General features: G+C 44.4%; 1 protein-coding gene across 1 annotated transcript in view; it reads left to right on the forward strand.

Moving 5' to 3' along the window:
- SPP2 (secreted phosphoprotein 2) overlaps window positions 1–14,172 on the forward strand; it is a 40,392-nt gene extending 26,220 nt beyond the window's left edge. Inside the window, exon 7 of the mRNA XM_068408166.1 lies at window positions 14,104–14,172. The gene's annotated coding sequence lies outside the window, so the exon portion shown is untranslated. The remainder of the gene's footprint in view (window positions 1–14,103) is intronic.
- Window positions 14,173–14,535: the final 363 nt, after the last annotated feature.

The raw sequence follows: 14,535 nt of genomic DNA on the forward strand, positions 1-14,535 counted from the left end.
AGGGCTTACAGGCCATGATTAATGAGAACTTAAAAAGAATCTTATGTGCTTTTGGAGACTGAATCCTCTTCTGAGCAGTGGGGAGGTGCTGCTGCTGGCTGAGCCTCCTGATCTGGAACGAATAATGGAGAAAAAAATAACAGCCTCCCAAAGTGAAGGCTGTTGATTTAAACGGGAAAAAAAGCCCATAATCTCATCAAAAAGAGGTACTATGCAGAAGAATGGGTCCAGAAACATTTAAACCTAGAAATTAAAGCAGTAAGCCTCATGTCCACACCAAGCATATACATTGAAATTACCTTGAAAGTGTACCTGGAGTATAGTGATGTAGTGAAGTCTTGGCAGTGCTGTTCTGCAGAGGGAAGCCTGGAAGTGTTTGGGAGGGATGAGGAAAGTAGGGGCCTGATCTAGACTTCCCAAAAGCCTTCTGACAGGCCTTCTTAAAGAGAATATCAGAGAGGTGAAATAGGCATGATACAAGGCAAAGAAGTGTCACAGCTCAAAAACTGGCATGGACAAAATTACGAAGTGAGCGCACGGCACTTGACAAGCGCAGCTGGTGCAGAGCTGGTTGTTTCAGACAACCTCCAAGACTGCAATGAATAGTTTTATAGATGCCCTTACAAGCATTGTGGTTCTAGAAAAGGGCTACATGGGACATCTGTGAGTTACTGGGATGGGGCAGCGAAGGCCCAATATTTTTTCTGTGCGTGTTCTAAAGGTCTTTAATTCTCTTTCATATTTGAATACAGAAGGCAGTCTTGTTCAACTGTGAGAAATCTCCATTAGGCAGGTTTGCCAGGTTCTTTGTGAGATCTAGAGGGGGAAAAAAACAGGAAACCCTGGGACAGTCTGTGATGCAGGGGCTACTAAGGAATATTTTTATACCTTTCCTGCTTAGACGAATGGTCTTGCAGAGTATTTTGAGGGGAAGAAGCACTGACTATAGGAAATGCTAGAACGGATTGCAAGAGCCTTTGACTTGTTTGGTTTTCTAAATTGGTTAAGAACTGTTGTTTTATTAATTGTAAACTTTTTATCATCTTGGAAGGAACTGAAATAAACACTTGTCCATGGAAACATGGGAAGTTCCACCTAAATATGAGAAAAAACTTTTTTCCTTTGAGGGTGATAGAGCACTGGAACAGGCTGCCCAGGGAGGGTGTGGAGTCTCCTTCTCTGGAGATATTAAAAACCCACCTGGATATGACCCTGTGCAACATGCTCTGGGTGACCCTGCTTTGGCAGGGGTTTGGACTAGGTGATCTCCAGAGGTCCCTTCCAACCCCAACCAGTCTGTGGTTCTGTGGATTATTTTCAGCTTCTTGAGCTCCTAAATGCTTTTAAAGGATTCACAGGTCCTGATGGTGAATTTTCTGGAATAGGCAGTATCAAAAGATAACCCAGTGATACAAAAATCGGAGCTCTCCAAACCCCCTTGCTTTCTAACTTTCCTCACCGAAGTGGGAAGATACGTGCGGCTGGGTAAGGAGTCCGAAAGAAAACTCAATAACACCAGAGTGTGTTATTAAGCAGGCATTCTTTATTGCAGCGCTGGGCAGCACTGGGGATTATCCACCATGAGTGCTCCGCTGCTTTGGCAAATTTTCAGAGAATATATACCATAACGTTATACATAGTCATAGGATTTCCGAGAAGTCATTTACATAGCCATGAGATATGCAAATGTCCGTTCGCATGCGCAGTTGTTTTCCCTGGTGGTCGACGGGGGTCTTCAGATGAAGGATTGTAGTCTTCCTCACTGTGTTCGCTGATTGACCCCTGCTTCTGCGCAAACTCCGTCTGAGGATCACGTAGGCCACGCCTTTCGAGGCAGCTGTTGCAATTCCCTTATCTCATGCATCGCCCATCCTACGGCCCAGCCATCTGAAGTGAGACCATCCTGGAGCCTCCTTATCTTACAGCCATTACCACTTTTCAAATTGTAAAAGCTTCCCTTTTGTTTTGTATATCTATGTTAATTGGGTGTCTAAGGTATTTTCAACATCCCTTGCTCTTGGGGCCCCCAACCATTTCACCAGGCCCCACACCATCTTTCCTAGCAGAAAGAAAATGATTCAAATAGATGAGGTTATTGCATTGAGAAAGACTGTCACAAGAACAGGAGCAGTGTTTGAAGCCTGCCTCTTTCAAAGGCTCAGAGCAGCAGATCTCTGCATCTGCAATGTGTCCAGTGAACCAGAACACAGGGGTTTTTTAGTCCAAAAAGCTCACATGCCAAAGCCTGCAAATGTACCTGCTGAAGTGGAGGTATCTGGGGAAAGATCAGAAGTGAATGGTTGGGTGCTGTTGCCGTTTGCCCATGGTTTTAAGAGTGTCACAGATTTAGTTCTTTCACTGAAAGAGGATGGAACAAAAGCCTGAAGCTGAAATATTAGGCCTTGGCTTTCTGCCCCAATTACATGACTGGATCTTCTTTAAAATGACTATTCATTATGGCTATTTCATAATGAAATTACTATTTCATTGCTATCCGCCATTATATAACACGCTATTTTCTGACACTTCTGAATTTCTCGTCCCCCTCTGGCTGAAACAACTTTGCAAAAAGTTGCCAATAATCTAGTTTCCCTAAAAATCCTATTTTTAGGAGAACTTACTATTTATTGAAAATGTTGCATGGTCCCACTGTGAACAAAAGCACAGATGCTCAGCGTGGTGCTCATGCCTGTCATCGATTGACATTTGCGGTGTTGGCTCTGCTGGAGAAGAGCAACTTGGAGCAGAGGGCTGGAGTTCCACGGGGCACGCTGGTAGGCTGGAGTCTGTCACAGTTTGAATGCGAATGCTGCCGGCGATGCAGGAGACTCCATCTGTTTTGTATTCCTACCCATGCTCTGATGATGCTTCAGGGCTCTGGGCTTGGCCTTGCAGGGGCTTCAAAAGCCAATGCGCCCAAGAGCCTGGCTTGTGGGAGTGGAGTGTGATCTCTGCAGTGTGCACCTCTGAGCAACCAGAGAAATTGCAAGGCTCAGGTCTAGGTTTTAAAACTATCTCTTTGTCTAGAGTACTTGATGCTAGGGCTATTAATTTAAGAATAAGGCATCTGTGAGACTTGGTGTTAGTGTTTTTCTGTCCAAGCCTGAGGGCTCTCAGGTCTGCCACCCTTTATGCAGCCCTGGTAGCACAGTGGTGGAAGGAAGTGGGCTTGTTTTATCTAGGAGCTGTCAGAGCCAAGGGCCGATTTGGCAAAAGAGAGGGTTTCTCGTGTTTGTGCCTCCTCTTTCCTTCTAGAGAGAAAGAGAAGCGGAAGAGATCTGTGTTTGCACGGAAGAGCTGCTTTTCCATTCCCAACTAAAGGGAGGCATGACGGCTTTCTTTGCCCACATGCGTGCTTTGCCAGGAGTGGGAAATTTACTCTTTAGCAGCCCATGACATATGGCAGAGCTCAGTAAAGGCTAAACTGAAAGTCTTGTAAGCACTTTCTCTTGTCCTTCTCCGAATATCTTCTCTCTTACCTGCTCTCCCTGTAAGTGCAGAGTATGATGTAACTGCTGTGCTGCTGGTGTCCTGAAAATACACCTCCCCAGCCCCCGATGTGTTAAAAAACATTGCAACTGCTCGTTACAGAGTTGGTAAATGATGTTCTGAATGCCTGAGCCTAGCGTGGGCCAATACTCTTTGCCAGTTTCCCTTGCGCTAATCCCAATTAACGTAACCACAGGATGTGCTGTTGCAGGAAGATACAGTGAACAAATGCTTTGCAGTTATTAGGGACACGTAGATACTTGCTAGTGTGGAGTGCTGCCCAGTTTGAAGTTACTTGCTCTTTTGAGTCCACTTTTAGAGTAGAATTAAACAAGTCAGCCACCATCTGGTTCCAAGACACTGAGTTTAGAAAAAACAGTAATAAAAGTCTGTCTCCCTTCTTTTCTCCCCCCTCATCCTACTCTTCACTGATCAGGGACAGACAGTTTGAATGTGCAAGTAAAATGCGAGCTGAAAACATGAAAGGCAGGGAGACAGGGCAGCTCTGAAAGTAGGTTAGAGATGAAATGAGCCTGAAATTTGGCAGCTGTAGGCAAGGCTGGGTGGCCTTAGGGAAATGGCTCAAAATGATTGATGAAATAAATGATTGATGAAATGGTATGATTAGCCTATCACGGGATTGCATTACTGTTTGGATCCCAAAGACAGAAACTGAGAGGAGCCATGTGGATGTGAATGATGTAGAGGAAAGAGTGCAAGAGCAGCATCTCCCAGAAGGCAAGCAGATCCCTCAAGTCAACCTCATGGTGGCTTTATTGCACCCCATGGGGTCTAAAATATGCCCCTCACTACTACCCTGTTCAGAGGATTGACTCATTATTTGGTATTGGGATTTACCATCTGCACAGCTATCCTTTCTCTGTTTAGGCAGCTCAGGAAGAAGGCATTTCATTTTACACATTGGTATTTGCTCTTACCTTCGCTGCCATCCACTGAACGCCTGGGCAGAGCAGGTTTTTTTTGGTGTAACAGGAATCTTGGGTCTCCTGGGCTTCTAATGGCTTTCTGTGTAGGGGCAGTAGCAACCTTGGGGGTTCAGATCTTGTTCTGTTTTTTCCTGGCAGATACTTATTTCAGGAAAGCGGAATGTTGGTGTGAGTTGTTCAAGTAACAGTTAATCTGTCATGCCGCTAGTTGCGTCACTGTAGTCTAAATAAGAGATTGATCCATGTTTACACCCACCGCCAACTTCTTGAAGAGGGAAGATTTCAGAACTTAGAGAGTGGCTTGTGGAAACTCGTTGCATCTGCCATTAGATTAATAGATTCAGACTTTAGAATGACATAACTATGCCCTCCAGGGTTTGTTTTTTTTCTCTCCAGTTAAAAACAAAAATACATCACTGTTACTCAGGTCCAAATGTTTACAGTGCAAAATACTGCCAATCAAACTCTTGTTCATTAGGAGTTAGCTTGAAGAACCAGTCTCTTTCAGCCCATCAGAAGACTTCTTTATTTCCAGAACTGCAGACACATGTGTTGGCTTTCCATGGCTAGCGTGTCCTAACAAGTGGCTACCTCCTACTGTACAAGCTTAGAGCAAAAGCCGCACCAGGAAGATGCTGTTTCTCCCAGAAATTGCAGGACCTTCTGGTTATTTAATGCCGACTGGCTGGAATGTCTGGAGACTAAATATGTATGTGCATGTACACACATACACATCTATGTATATATAGATATAAATGTGGCTGTCTTTAATATCTAGAAGATTTTCTTCTCCCCCTTCACTCTGCAGTTCTTCAGCTGTCGTTGATTAAGAGGACACGGTTGTCTAGAAACCGTACACTATAGAAATGACAGATTTCTTCACCTTTTTCTTTCCGACATGACTTCTCCAGCACGGCCTGGTAGCTGAGGTGGTGTTCTGAGCAACACAGTCTGGCCTCTGTTCCTGCTTTTGTTGCTAAATAGAGAGGCAGCTAGCTTTGCAGCCCCATATTGCCTCCATGGAATGGATTGTCAGAGGACTAAAAGTTGGATTTTTAAGCAGTCTTGAATTTAGTCCTGGACAGCTGTGCTGTAGAAATGGGGTATGCCTAGCTTTTCATAACTGTGTGGGTGGAGAGCTCATGGTGTTGGTTACTCGCTAGACTAGATGTAAGCTCTGGTCTGACTTGGAGAAAGGTTAAGAAGAAACCCCGTATTTCTGTGTGTCTGCCCTTTGCTCATTCTTTTCTTCTCAACAGCAAGACTGTGTTTTGGGGAGTGCATGCCCTTTCAAAGGCTTGGATGGGACTTTGGGGCTGGGTGGCATCACTGTTTAAATGCTGAGCTGGATTTCAGGTACTTATTAATTTGGTGAGCACAAAGCCATGAGCCAGTGAATTTGGCTGACCTTCTGCAAGGCATTGACATCAGGAGATAAGGATGTCTTATGAAACCATTGAGGTGTTACACAAGAGCCCTTCCCTTCTCTTGCTCCTGCTGACAACAAGGCTGTTGTGGCTCCTTTACGAAACTTCGTGGGTCTTTTGTGAACAATTACTCATAATGGTTTGCCTCCGAGGAAACTTGCTTTGTTTCCTGCCGTGCGCTTGGGCTGTGTTATGGTTAAATGCCAGTGGGGCACTGCAGCTATGCCTCTTTTTGGCTGAACATCAAGAGGCATGCATCCAAATGTCAAGGTTTTTTTCCATGTGCACAATCTAATTCTTTTTTAAATGAAAGAAATGAGATCTCCATGTGATCACTCCATGTGGTCTGTGCTGTCCTTGATGCTACAAAGGACTTCTGTGACTTCCTTTGGTCCTCAGGAGAGCCAGACCTTGCAGCCTTTCCTTTGCTGCAAAGGTGTCCCTTGCTGAAATAACCAAGTAATTGCCTTCAACTGAAACCTCCGGGCATGGAAAGCTACCAAATGCCATGTCATCAAGACCAGCTATCTAATGTTGGATTGCTGTCTTACTCTGCTGAGTCGGCTGGAAAGCCCTTGAGTCCAAAGATCGCTAAGATGGTCATCATCATGAGACAGAGAGAGAAAAAAGAGCTGTACAGAAGCCAGGTGCACTGGTGTCTTCTTGGATGGTACCGGTAGAGATTTTGTGAAACAAGGAAGCTATCTTTCTTCTTTTTTTTTCCAGGACTGCTTTCCTTCGAGGTCTTCGGAGCTGAGAAGCCTTAGGAGAAATGTCATGGCCCAATTTCTTGCTCTCAGACTCCTCTGCAACCATTCCCTGCTTCTGCAAGGGCACATCTTGCAGGCTTACTGGGATGCTGGGAATACAGAGGGTAATGCTCAGCTGCTCTTCATGCTCTTTGCCCTGCCAGTCCTTCTTTCATTCTGCTGGATATGGCATGCAGATCTCAGGGCACTAGGAATCCTGACAGTTGCTGAATTCGGTTTCAGAAGCCACACTGTACTTGTTATTTGAGGTTTCTTTGAGTAAAGGGAAGAATGAAAAAAAAAAATTTAAAAAGATAGTTTATAAGAAGAAAATAGTGCAGAGCAAAATAAAATGGCACACTGAAAGAGACTAACAGGGTGGTTTCATCAGCTGCTTTCTCTCACAATAAGCTTATACTTTTTTTATCAAAAAAATAAAAAAAAGCTTTTCCAAGTGAAAGGTATCTTCAGTGCAGCGTGCTGCACCTTGTCTTCTCTTGGTTTAAGTGAAAGGCAGTGATGACTGCTCCCCTGAAAGTGGCAGTGAACAAGCCAGTTCTACTGCCTGCAGATTCCCAGGTAAAAGGCATTGTGCAAGTGTCAACTTCACTCCTTCATTCCTGACTCCTCTACCTCCCCTGTTCCCCGAGGGATTGGAGATGGTTGCGGTCAACCCATAACAGCTCTTCTCTGCCACTCCTTTCTCCTAAGTCTTTTCCTCTGCTCCAGCATTGATCATTCCCATGGGCTACTGTCCTTCAAGGTAAACTTACCTCTACATGGGTTCTCTACAGGCTTCAGTTCCTTCAGGAAATACCCAATTGCTCCGGCATGGGATCCTCCATGGGCTGCAGTGTGGACATCTCTTCCACTGTGGTTCTCTCCATGGTCTGCAGGGAAATACCTGCTCCCCTGTGGTCTCTCCATGGGCTGCACCTCCTCTCCCTCCTTATTCTCTGGCCCTGGTGTTCACATGCTTTTTTTCCCTCACTGCTCTCAGGCATTTTTGCCCATTCTTAAATATGTTGTCCCAGAGGTGCCACCAGCTTTGCCGATGGGCTCAGCTGTGTCTGGCGGTGGGTAACGTGCGTTGCCACTTAGACCCAATACACCGTATCTGCAACAGTCGCTTCAATGCAAGATTCCCCATTGCACCTGCATCAGTGGGGGCCTCTCAGCCTTACTGGAATGTTTTTGCTTATCAGCCTCTGTTGCTTTGTTGATCCAGGGAACGCACTTTTACAATTTCACTCTCTGCAGCTAGCATCTCCTTGGCACTGGGAGACGCAGCAGACCAACTACAACAGTGGAGAACATGGTGTGAGACATCAGGAATCTGGACTGTAGGCAAATGGATTTGTCCTTAGGACTTTACTTTCTAAGTCCAATGCAGGAAACAGCGTTGACCTCTTGTGAAATATTTGGGGTTCAATTCATAACTGTCCTTGTTGAGGGTGTAATGAGATTGCCAAGTTATTTAAAATTCCTACTTCCCTGTTCGTTCTGGCCTTGCAATGTAGTGTTTAATAAATCCTTTACAACACTGCGAATTAAAGACCACTTAATAGGTTGTCACTTCAAGTTTATGTTATTTTAGCATTTGCATAACTGCATTCAGGATTTTGGCACTTAGCCTGAAGCCACCACAGAAGTTCGAGCTTCTTCACTCACCCAGCAACAGAAAGCAGGGTTGGGGGTAGATTGCAAGGGTTGATTTTCCTGTGGGGTGGGCAGGAATGTTCTCCATGCTGGTAAAAATAGGCTGCTTCTAGTTCAGCCAGGCTAGCGTATCTGAAGCAAACTCATGTCTGTGGTCCTCCCACTTCTCTTCTTTCCTGGCAGCTACTGCAGCAGTAACAGCTGCTTGTGGGCCTGAGCTGTACGAGCTGCTTCTTCAGTCCAGGCAGCTGAGATCTTGTTCCAGAACAGAAAAATCTGGGCCCAATTCATCATCTGTGTTAAATGCCTCCACATCACATCATACCGAGTTGAGCTGGATGGCTCATTGAGCAAAATCTCCAAGTCTCTGGAACTTGCCAGTACTTTAGTTGGGTATCTGAAGTAAACAACCTTTTTACCCTCCTTCTGGTTTTGATTTTCCCTGGTGAGCCATCAGCCACAATTTCTCAGGAGAGTGTGTTTTTAAGAACACAGTCTGCAATATGTGGGATGTAGACCTAGCTTTTTGTTTGGAAGTCATTTTTTGGATATACCAGTCAGAAATAGCTGAGGTTCCTTTTTCAAAAGATTTGTAAACATGTAGAGTAACCACAGTGCCCTGACTTAAAATCAGAAAACGCATGGAGCAAAAACCAGGCATATGCAAGACAAGATGCACACTCCAAGCATCTCATATTGCACAAAGCCTTCAAAAGCATATTAGATAGCAGAAAAATTGATTTGTCATTACTTCTTGATGGTGTCTGGATGAGACAGACTGCTGAAGTAATGGGGAGTAGAATACTGTGAAAGCGCTGGAGGCAAAATGATCTGGGAGTTGTTCATAGCCAGACTCCAGAAGAAGCTGAACTCCCAACAGTGATGCAGGTGTACCTCTGTCTCACAGAGCTCAAGATGCTTTCTGCCTGCCAAAAGATGATGAAAAAGGACCTTTGTTATGGAATGGATGTTGAGCTCCTGTTTATGCAGAGTTTCTTATCTGTAGTTGTCCTGAGATTGCCTTTGTAAGCTAATTTCTAAATCTTAGAGAAGAACTTCCCCAAACCCCTGACTACGTGGCCATGACCTTTAGAAGTATTTAGTGCTCTGTTTCCCCTTGTCCCGGTTATCTCTTATTATGCTGCATTGCTATTGATGGTATCCAGCCTTATCTAGGTTGTTCTAAAATCCACAGTAAACTTTATTTGGTCTATTGATGTGAATGTGTAGATACTTTTCTTACTGTAAGGCAGATTCCTTAACCTCTTCTAGTTCCTAGCTTACTTCTAGGAAGGAGCAGGTGTCCAGTCAGAAAAGCTTCACCAATAGAGCCCATTGGCAATCTTGTTTTCTGACAATTTTCCCACCTTTGAAAAATCTTTCAGAGAGCTCTTTTAAAACCGGTCCTTCTATTTTTGGAGACACTGTAGTTTAATCTTGACCTCAAAATATCTGACTGAGCCAATATCAAAGTCGATACTCTTCATGTTTTATTTTTTTTTTGCCACTTCCACTTTGCACCAGCTGTGATGAAGGAGATTTCTTAGGATTTCTGTAGGAACATGCTCCTTTGCTAATGTGTTAGGAGGCTGGTAGCAGCTGCTGCGAATTGGCAGCGTCCCTGGAGGCTGCTGGAGTTCAGACAGTAAGGGCAGAGCGAGACAAGAGGAGGTGAAGCCAGCAGTTGGAGGGACGTGGAGAATGAAAACAAACGAAGAATACCCTTTAGTCATGCCCGGTGTAAATGAATGCTCCCTATCGCTGGCATCCAACTAAAAAGCGGAAACGAATGAGCTAATGAGATGCTGAAATTAATGCAGTATGCAAGAATGCTGCTGATCCAGAGCCACTCTGAGCAGGGATGGGAAGCAGGTGAAAGTGGAAGTGAAGTGATGGTTTCAGAACCAGCTCCCTCCTTATGCTTGGAGCACGCTTGCAAAGCCTTTGCTGAATTAGAGGGGCTTGAAGTGTGTATCCTACCTTGCGTGTGCATGTTTGCTGCTGTTTGTGTTCTCTGATTTTAAATTATTCAGGCTGAATGGCATAGCAGCTTGTTAAACAAGGTGTCTGCTAGAGAGCAAGACCTGTGCTTGGAAGGAGGCAGAGGGAGAGGACTGGTGGAGCTGTGTTGGCTCCTTAAAATGGTTTTGATCCTAACCTTGATACAAGGACATGGGGTGGAAATGTGAAGGTCCAGGCTGTTTGTCCACATCCTTGCCACTGCCTTTCCCCATTTGCTGCCCTGAAGCAATCGATACCCTTCCATAGCAGGAACAACTGCTGCTGCAGCATCGACACTCCTGACCATCCAGAAAGGGTTCCTCTTTCATTACCCTGAGAGTGACTTAAGCAGACACTAAAATTTGACCCCTGGCTTAGAAACTTGAGTAGTAAATGAGCCTAAAATTATATTTTTAACTTTCTCTGCATTCATCAGAGTTAAAAGCTGAACATTCTCTGAGTAAAAGTGGAGATTTTGTGTATTGCTTGAGTGAGAAGTGGAGAAAAGAACCTGTCTTCCCCTTATCCTTCCTTAACCATCAATGACAGACTGTAATTGTTAACAGTGTGAACGTTGGCATCTACTCTACTCCTGCATTGCCAACCAGAGCTGCTAGGAGTCACTTTCTCCAATATTTAGTTCTTACCATGCTATGACATGAGAAAGGGTTTGCTGTGCTCACAGGAGGAGTTGGGCTATGCGTAGGGTGCCTCTACCCTTCAGCAGGAGTGGCTGACCTTGGCTGCATGTGGGTGTGGGATGTGGCTTTGGAGATGCTGTGGAAGCCCTGTGTTTGGAAAACTGCTGCTCACCATCTCGTGATAGTCAGTGGCAGATGGCAGTGAGCATCAGTTGCTGGTCTCCAACTGCACAGTGACAGCTTCTCTTATTTCCAGCCTTTTCACACCAAATGTGTGCAGTAGTGGATGGATCTTGGGTCTGACCTAGTACAGCCTCAAGAGATTTCCCACAGTAGTTAATTTTCTCCAGATTCTTCATAGCATTAACAGTCCATTTAAATAGTGGTCGTGTCTCAGACTTTTGGGGGTGGATGATAGAGGCTGCTGTAAATGGTGTGACTTCATTAAATAGCTGGGACAGAGTTGCGCTCCACGCAAAAATACTACTAGAGATATCAAGTATACAAGTTTTCTGTCTTCAGCAACCTTCAGGATTTTTCTGCCCAAAGATAACTTTTTTATCTTGTAGTATGAATCAGTTGTGTCCTTACAAAAGCAAGAAAAGCCACCAAATCTGAGTCATGGCGCTTTGCCTTCAGTCATACCCTGGAGAGGCCAATACAAGTGGCTGTCGAATGGGGCAGAACATCACTGGCATCTACCAGTCCCTCTATACACTTCAGTTATGTTGGGAAGTAGGGGAAACTACTCCTAGCCAGGGCTCCCTATCCTTCTGGCAGGAGCCTTTCTGTAAAGTGTTGAGATCATATGGGGAGCGACCATGCGTACATAAGTTTCTGTCAATTCCTGTTTCACCCTTTAATTTGCTTAGTTTCCAGAAGTGTTTGTATCACCCAGTTATGTACCAGTTAATATTTACCCCTGCAAAACCAAACTTGGTTCTCCGTATATAAACGAAGAAATGTTAGGACTTTTGAATGAAAGTCAGTAGTGCTGTTGTGGTGGTAGAGCTGCTGATTCCCACGGACAAACCCAACACCATCCTTTCCTGATATTCCTGGCTCACGTCTGACTGGGAAGAATGAGTCAAGCCAAGCTCTAACAAGCTGTAATACCTATCGTTCGTTGCTCTTATCTGGAAATGGTGTTGAGGAGTGACTGTCAAATACCCAGTTACACTTACAGTCCCAATTCCACTTCAGCTTTCTGAAAGCAAACCACTTGGTGTCACACGTAAACTCTCTATTTTGGGTTACGTGACTGCAGGCTGATTTTCCAGTAAGCCACAGAAAAGCAAAAAAAAAGCTACCCTGAAGTTTTACACTACAAACTTGACTAGTAGTTCCAAAATCAGGGTCAGCTTTGCTGCTTGTCACTTTTCAGCCAAGGTGATAAAATGCACTTGGACAGGGATTTTGAAAGCTTTATTTGCAGCGGTAATTGTGGGAACTTGGATTCTGCAGGACCCGAATGCCAAGCAGCCTGCAAGGAGTCTTGAAATCACCTTTGATATGCTAGGGCTTCTTCTCCGTGAAAGGTTGTAAAACCTGCCTGAGACATCAGCAGTTTTTCCCAAGAGGAACTGGGCAAGCAGGCAGGAGGCTGTATGCTCCTGTCACCTTTTGTGGGCTGTAATAAATGCCAGTGGGAGTTGTGTGCTTAAGGTATGGATCCACAGAGAGCATTGAACAAAGTCAGCTCATGGTCCACAATCTTTCTTTCCTATCTATGAAAATTACTGAGTAGAAACCTCTGCACAACATGCCTAACTCCAGTCTTTCCCACAGTTTTCAGCAAGACTTTTGGACATCCTTGTTCTTTCCTTCATTTCATTCAATATTGAGACCTTTGCCTCCTACAGTTGTCTTCTAATGTGGCATCTTGCTAATGGTGAGAGGATGTTTTTTGTGTCTTGTGGGTGTTTTGGCAGACGGTAACCAGGATTTAGATACGGTTTGCAGCAGGTTTCTGAGAGACATCACTAAGGAAAGAGCAAAACTCAGCATCCTTGGCACTCTTTGTGTCCTTTCAAATTAATTTAGCACCAAAATGATATTATCTGCTGAGGACCTAGGTAGGATGAGACTAACCTGACCACCTAACCTGTGTACCTGAAGAATGACCCCTCTGCAATGCATGTAGCTAGAGATGCTTTTCCAATTGCCAAATGATTGTTTAACACTCTGACTTGCTCCTCAAATTAAAGCGTTATATTAAGTACATCACTTATTATTTAACAGCAATAATCAATTGCACTGTAAGATAATTATTTTGCCCAATAACAAAATACTTCCCAGGAACTCTCAACTTTTACATCAGCTCTAGCTTGCCCCTACCTTTCCTGCTGCTTTCTTTCAAACTTGACAGCTGTCAGTGGCTTTGTAGAGGCTTTTTCATAAGAATGTTTGCTGTCACGCTTCTGCAATGATTGCTCCTCTGAGCTAACACAAGTGTGTTCCCTGAAGGTCTTACCGAGACCTGTTCATGCAGCTTAGACCCTGTAGCTGTCAGGTATTTCAAATATGCATAAGCTATTGCCGTACTTCTGGACTATTTATTTCCTACTCAACTGTTCTGTTATGGATTTTTTCTTTGTTCTCTTTTTTATTGCTTTGGGGGGTTGTGAAATTCTCACTGGGAAAGTGCAAGTGGAGAGTATAGCTGAATCTTAATTCTGCCAGTCACTGGCTTGATATATGGGCTTGAACAAGTCATCTAACCTGGCTGGGTTTGAAGCTGTGTCAACAAATTGAAAAGCACTAATTGAAAGCACTGTAATTGGAAAAATATAGCCTGGGAGATTTTTCAGGATGCTTCCTGTATTTTAACAGCAATGCCAATGGGATGTGCAGTACCTTATAGGAATAACCGCAAGAAATCCTAGATGGAAAATTAGAGGCACAACTTTTGTAATCTTACCCAAATAGCAGTAGGGAGCATTGCTGAGAGGTGTCTGTGAGGGAGGATCCAACACATGTCAGATCCTTGCTTCAAGTTGACAGCTCAGCTCTAGACATGCCTGCCTTTCTCTGCTGCTTTCTTCAGTGTCCCACCTGGTGGCAACTCTGCTGAAGTGTCCTCCAGTATGGAGAAGCTGCCAAGTGGACATTTGTAGCTTATTCATTTAAAACACTAGGAAGAGGATTTATGATTTTTTTTTTCTAAATGCACCTCTCCCATATCTTCCAGTGATACAGCTTACACCATGGAAATTGAAAAGCAAACTCGGAGCTTTGTGCAAGCTTTTGAACTGCAAAGGACATCTGTTGTTAGTGCCATCAGCAGGCTCTGGAACAGACAGGGCTGCTGACAGCAGACAGGAGAAGATCTGTCCGGACAGCGTTAATCACAGTCTTTGGCAGGCTGAGTGTTTGAAGCCAAGCACAGATGGTTGCCCATTCTGCAGTCGCTTCCTTCAAGTACGAACTTGCCATTATTTGTAGCTTGGTGGTATTTTGTGAATCTATCTCATTTTAGCACATTTGATGTCTTATGCTCTCGCCAGGCAAGGACTGCCATAGTTTTCCTCTACAGTGATGCTGAACTGGCAGCTCAAATTTGATTCCCCACTGCACTTCTCTCCCATGTTGGGGTATGATGTCTGTCCTTGTGGCCAGCATC

Source organism: Nyctibius grandis, chromosome 9, assembly GCF_013368605.1.
Source record: "Nyctibius grandis isolate bNycGra1 chromosome 9, bNycGra1.pri, whole genome shotgun sequence".
In the NCBI taxonomy this organism is placed as follows: domain Eukaryota; kingdom Metazoa; phylum Chordata; class Aves; order Nyctibiiformes; family Nyctibiidae; genus Nyctibius; species Nyctibius grandis.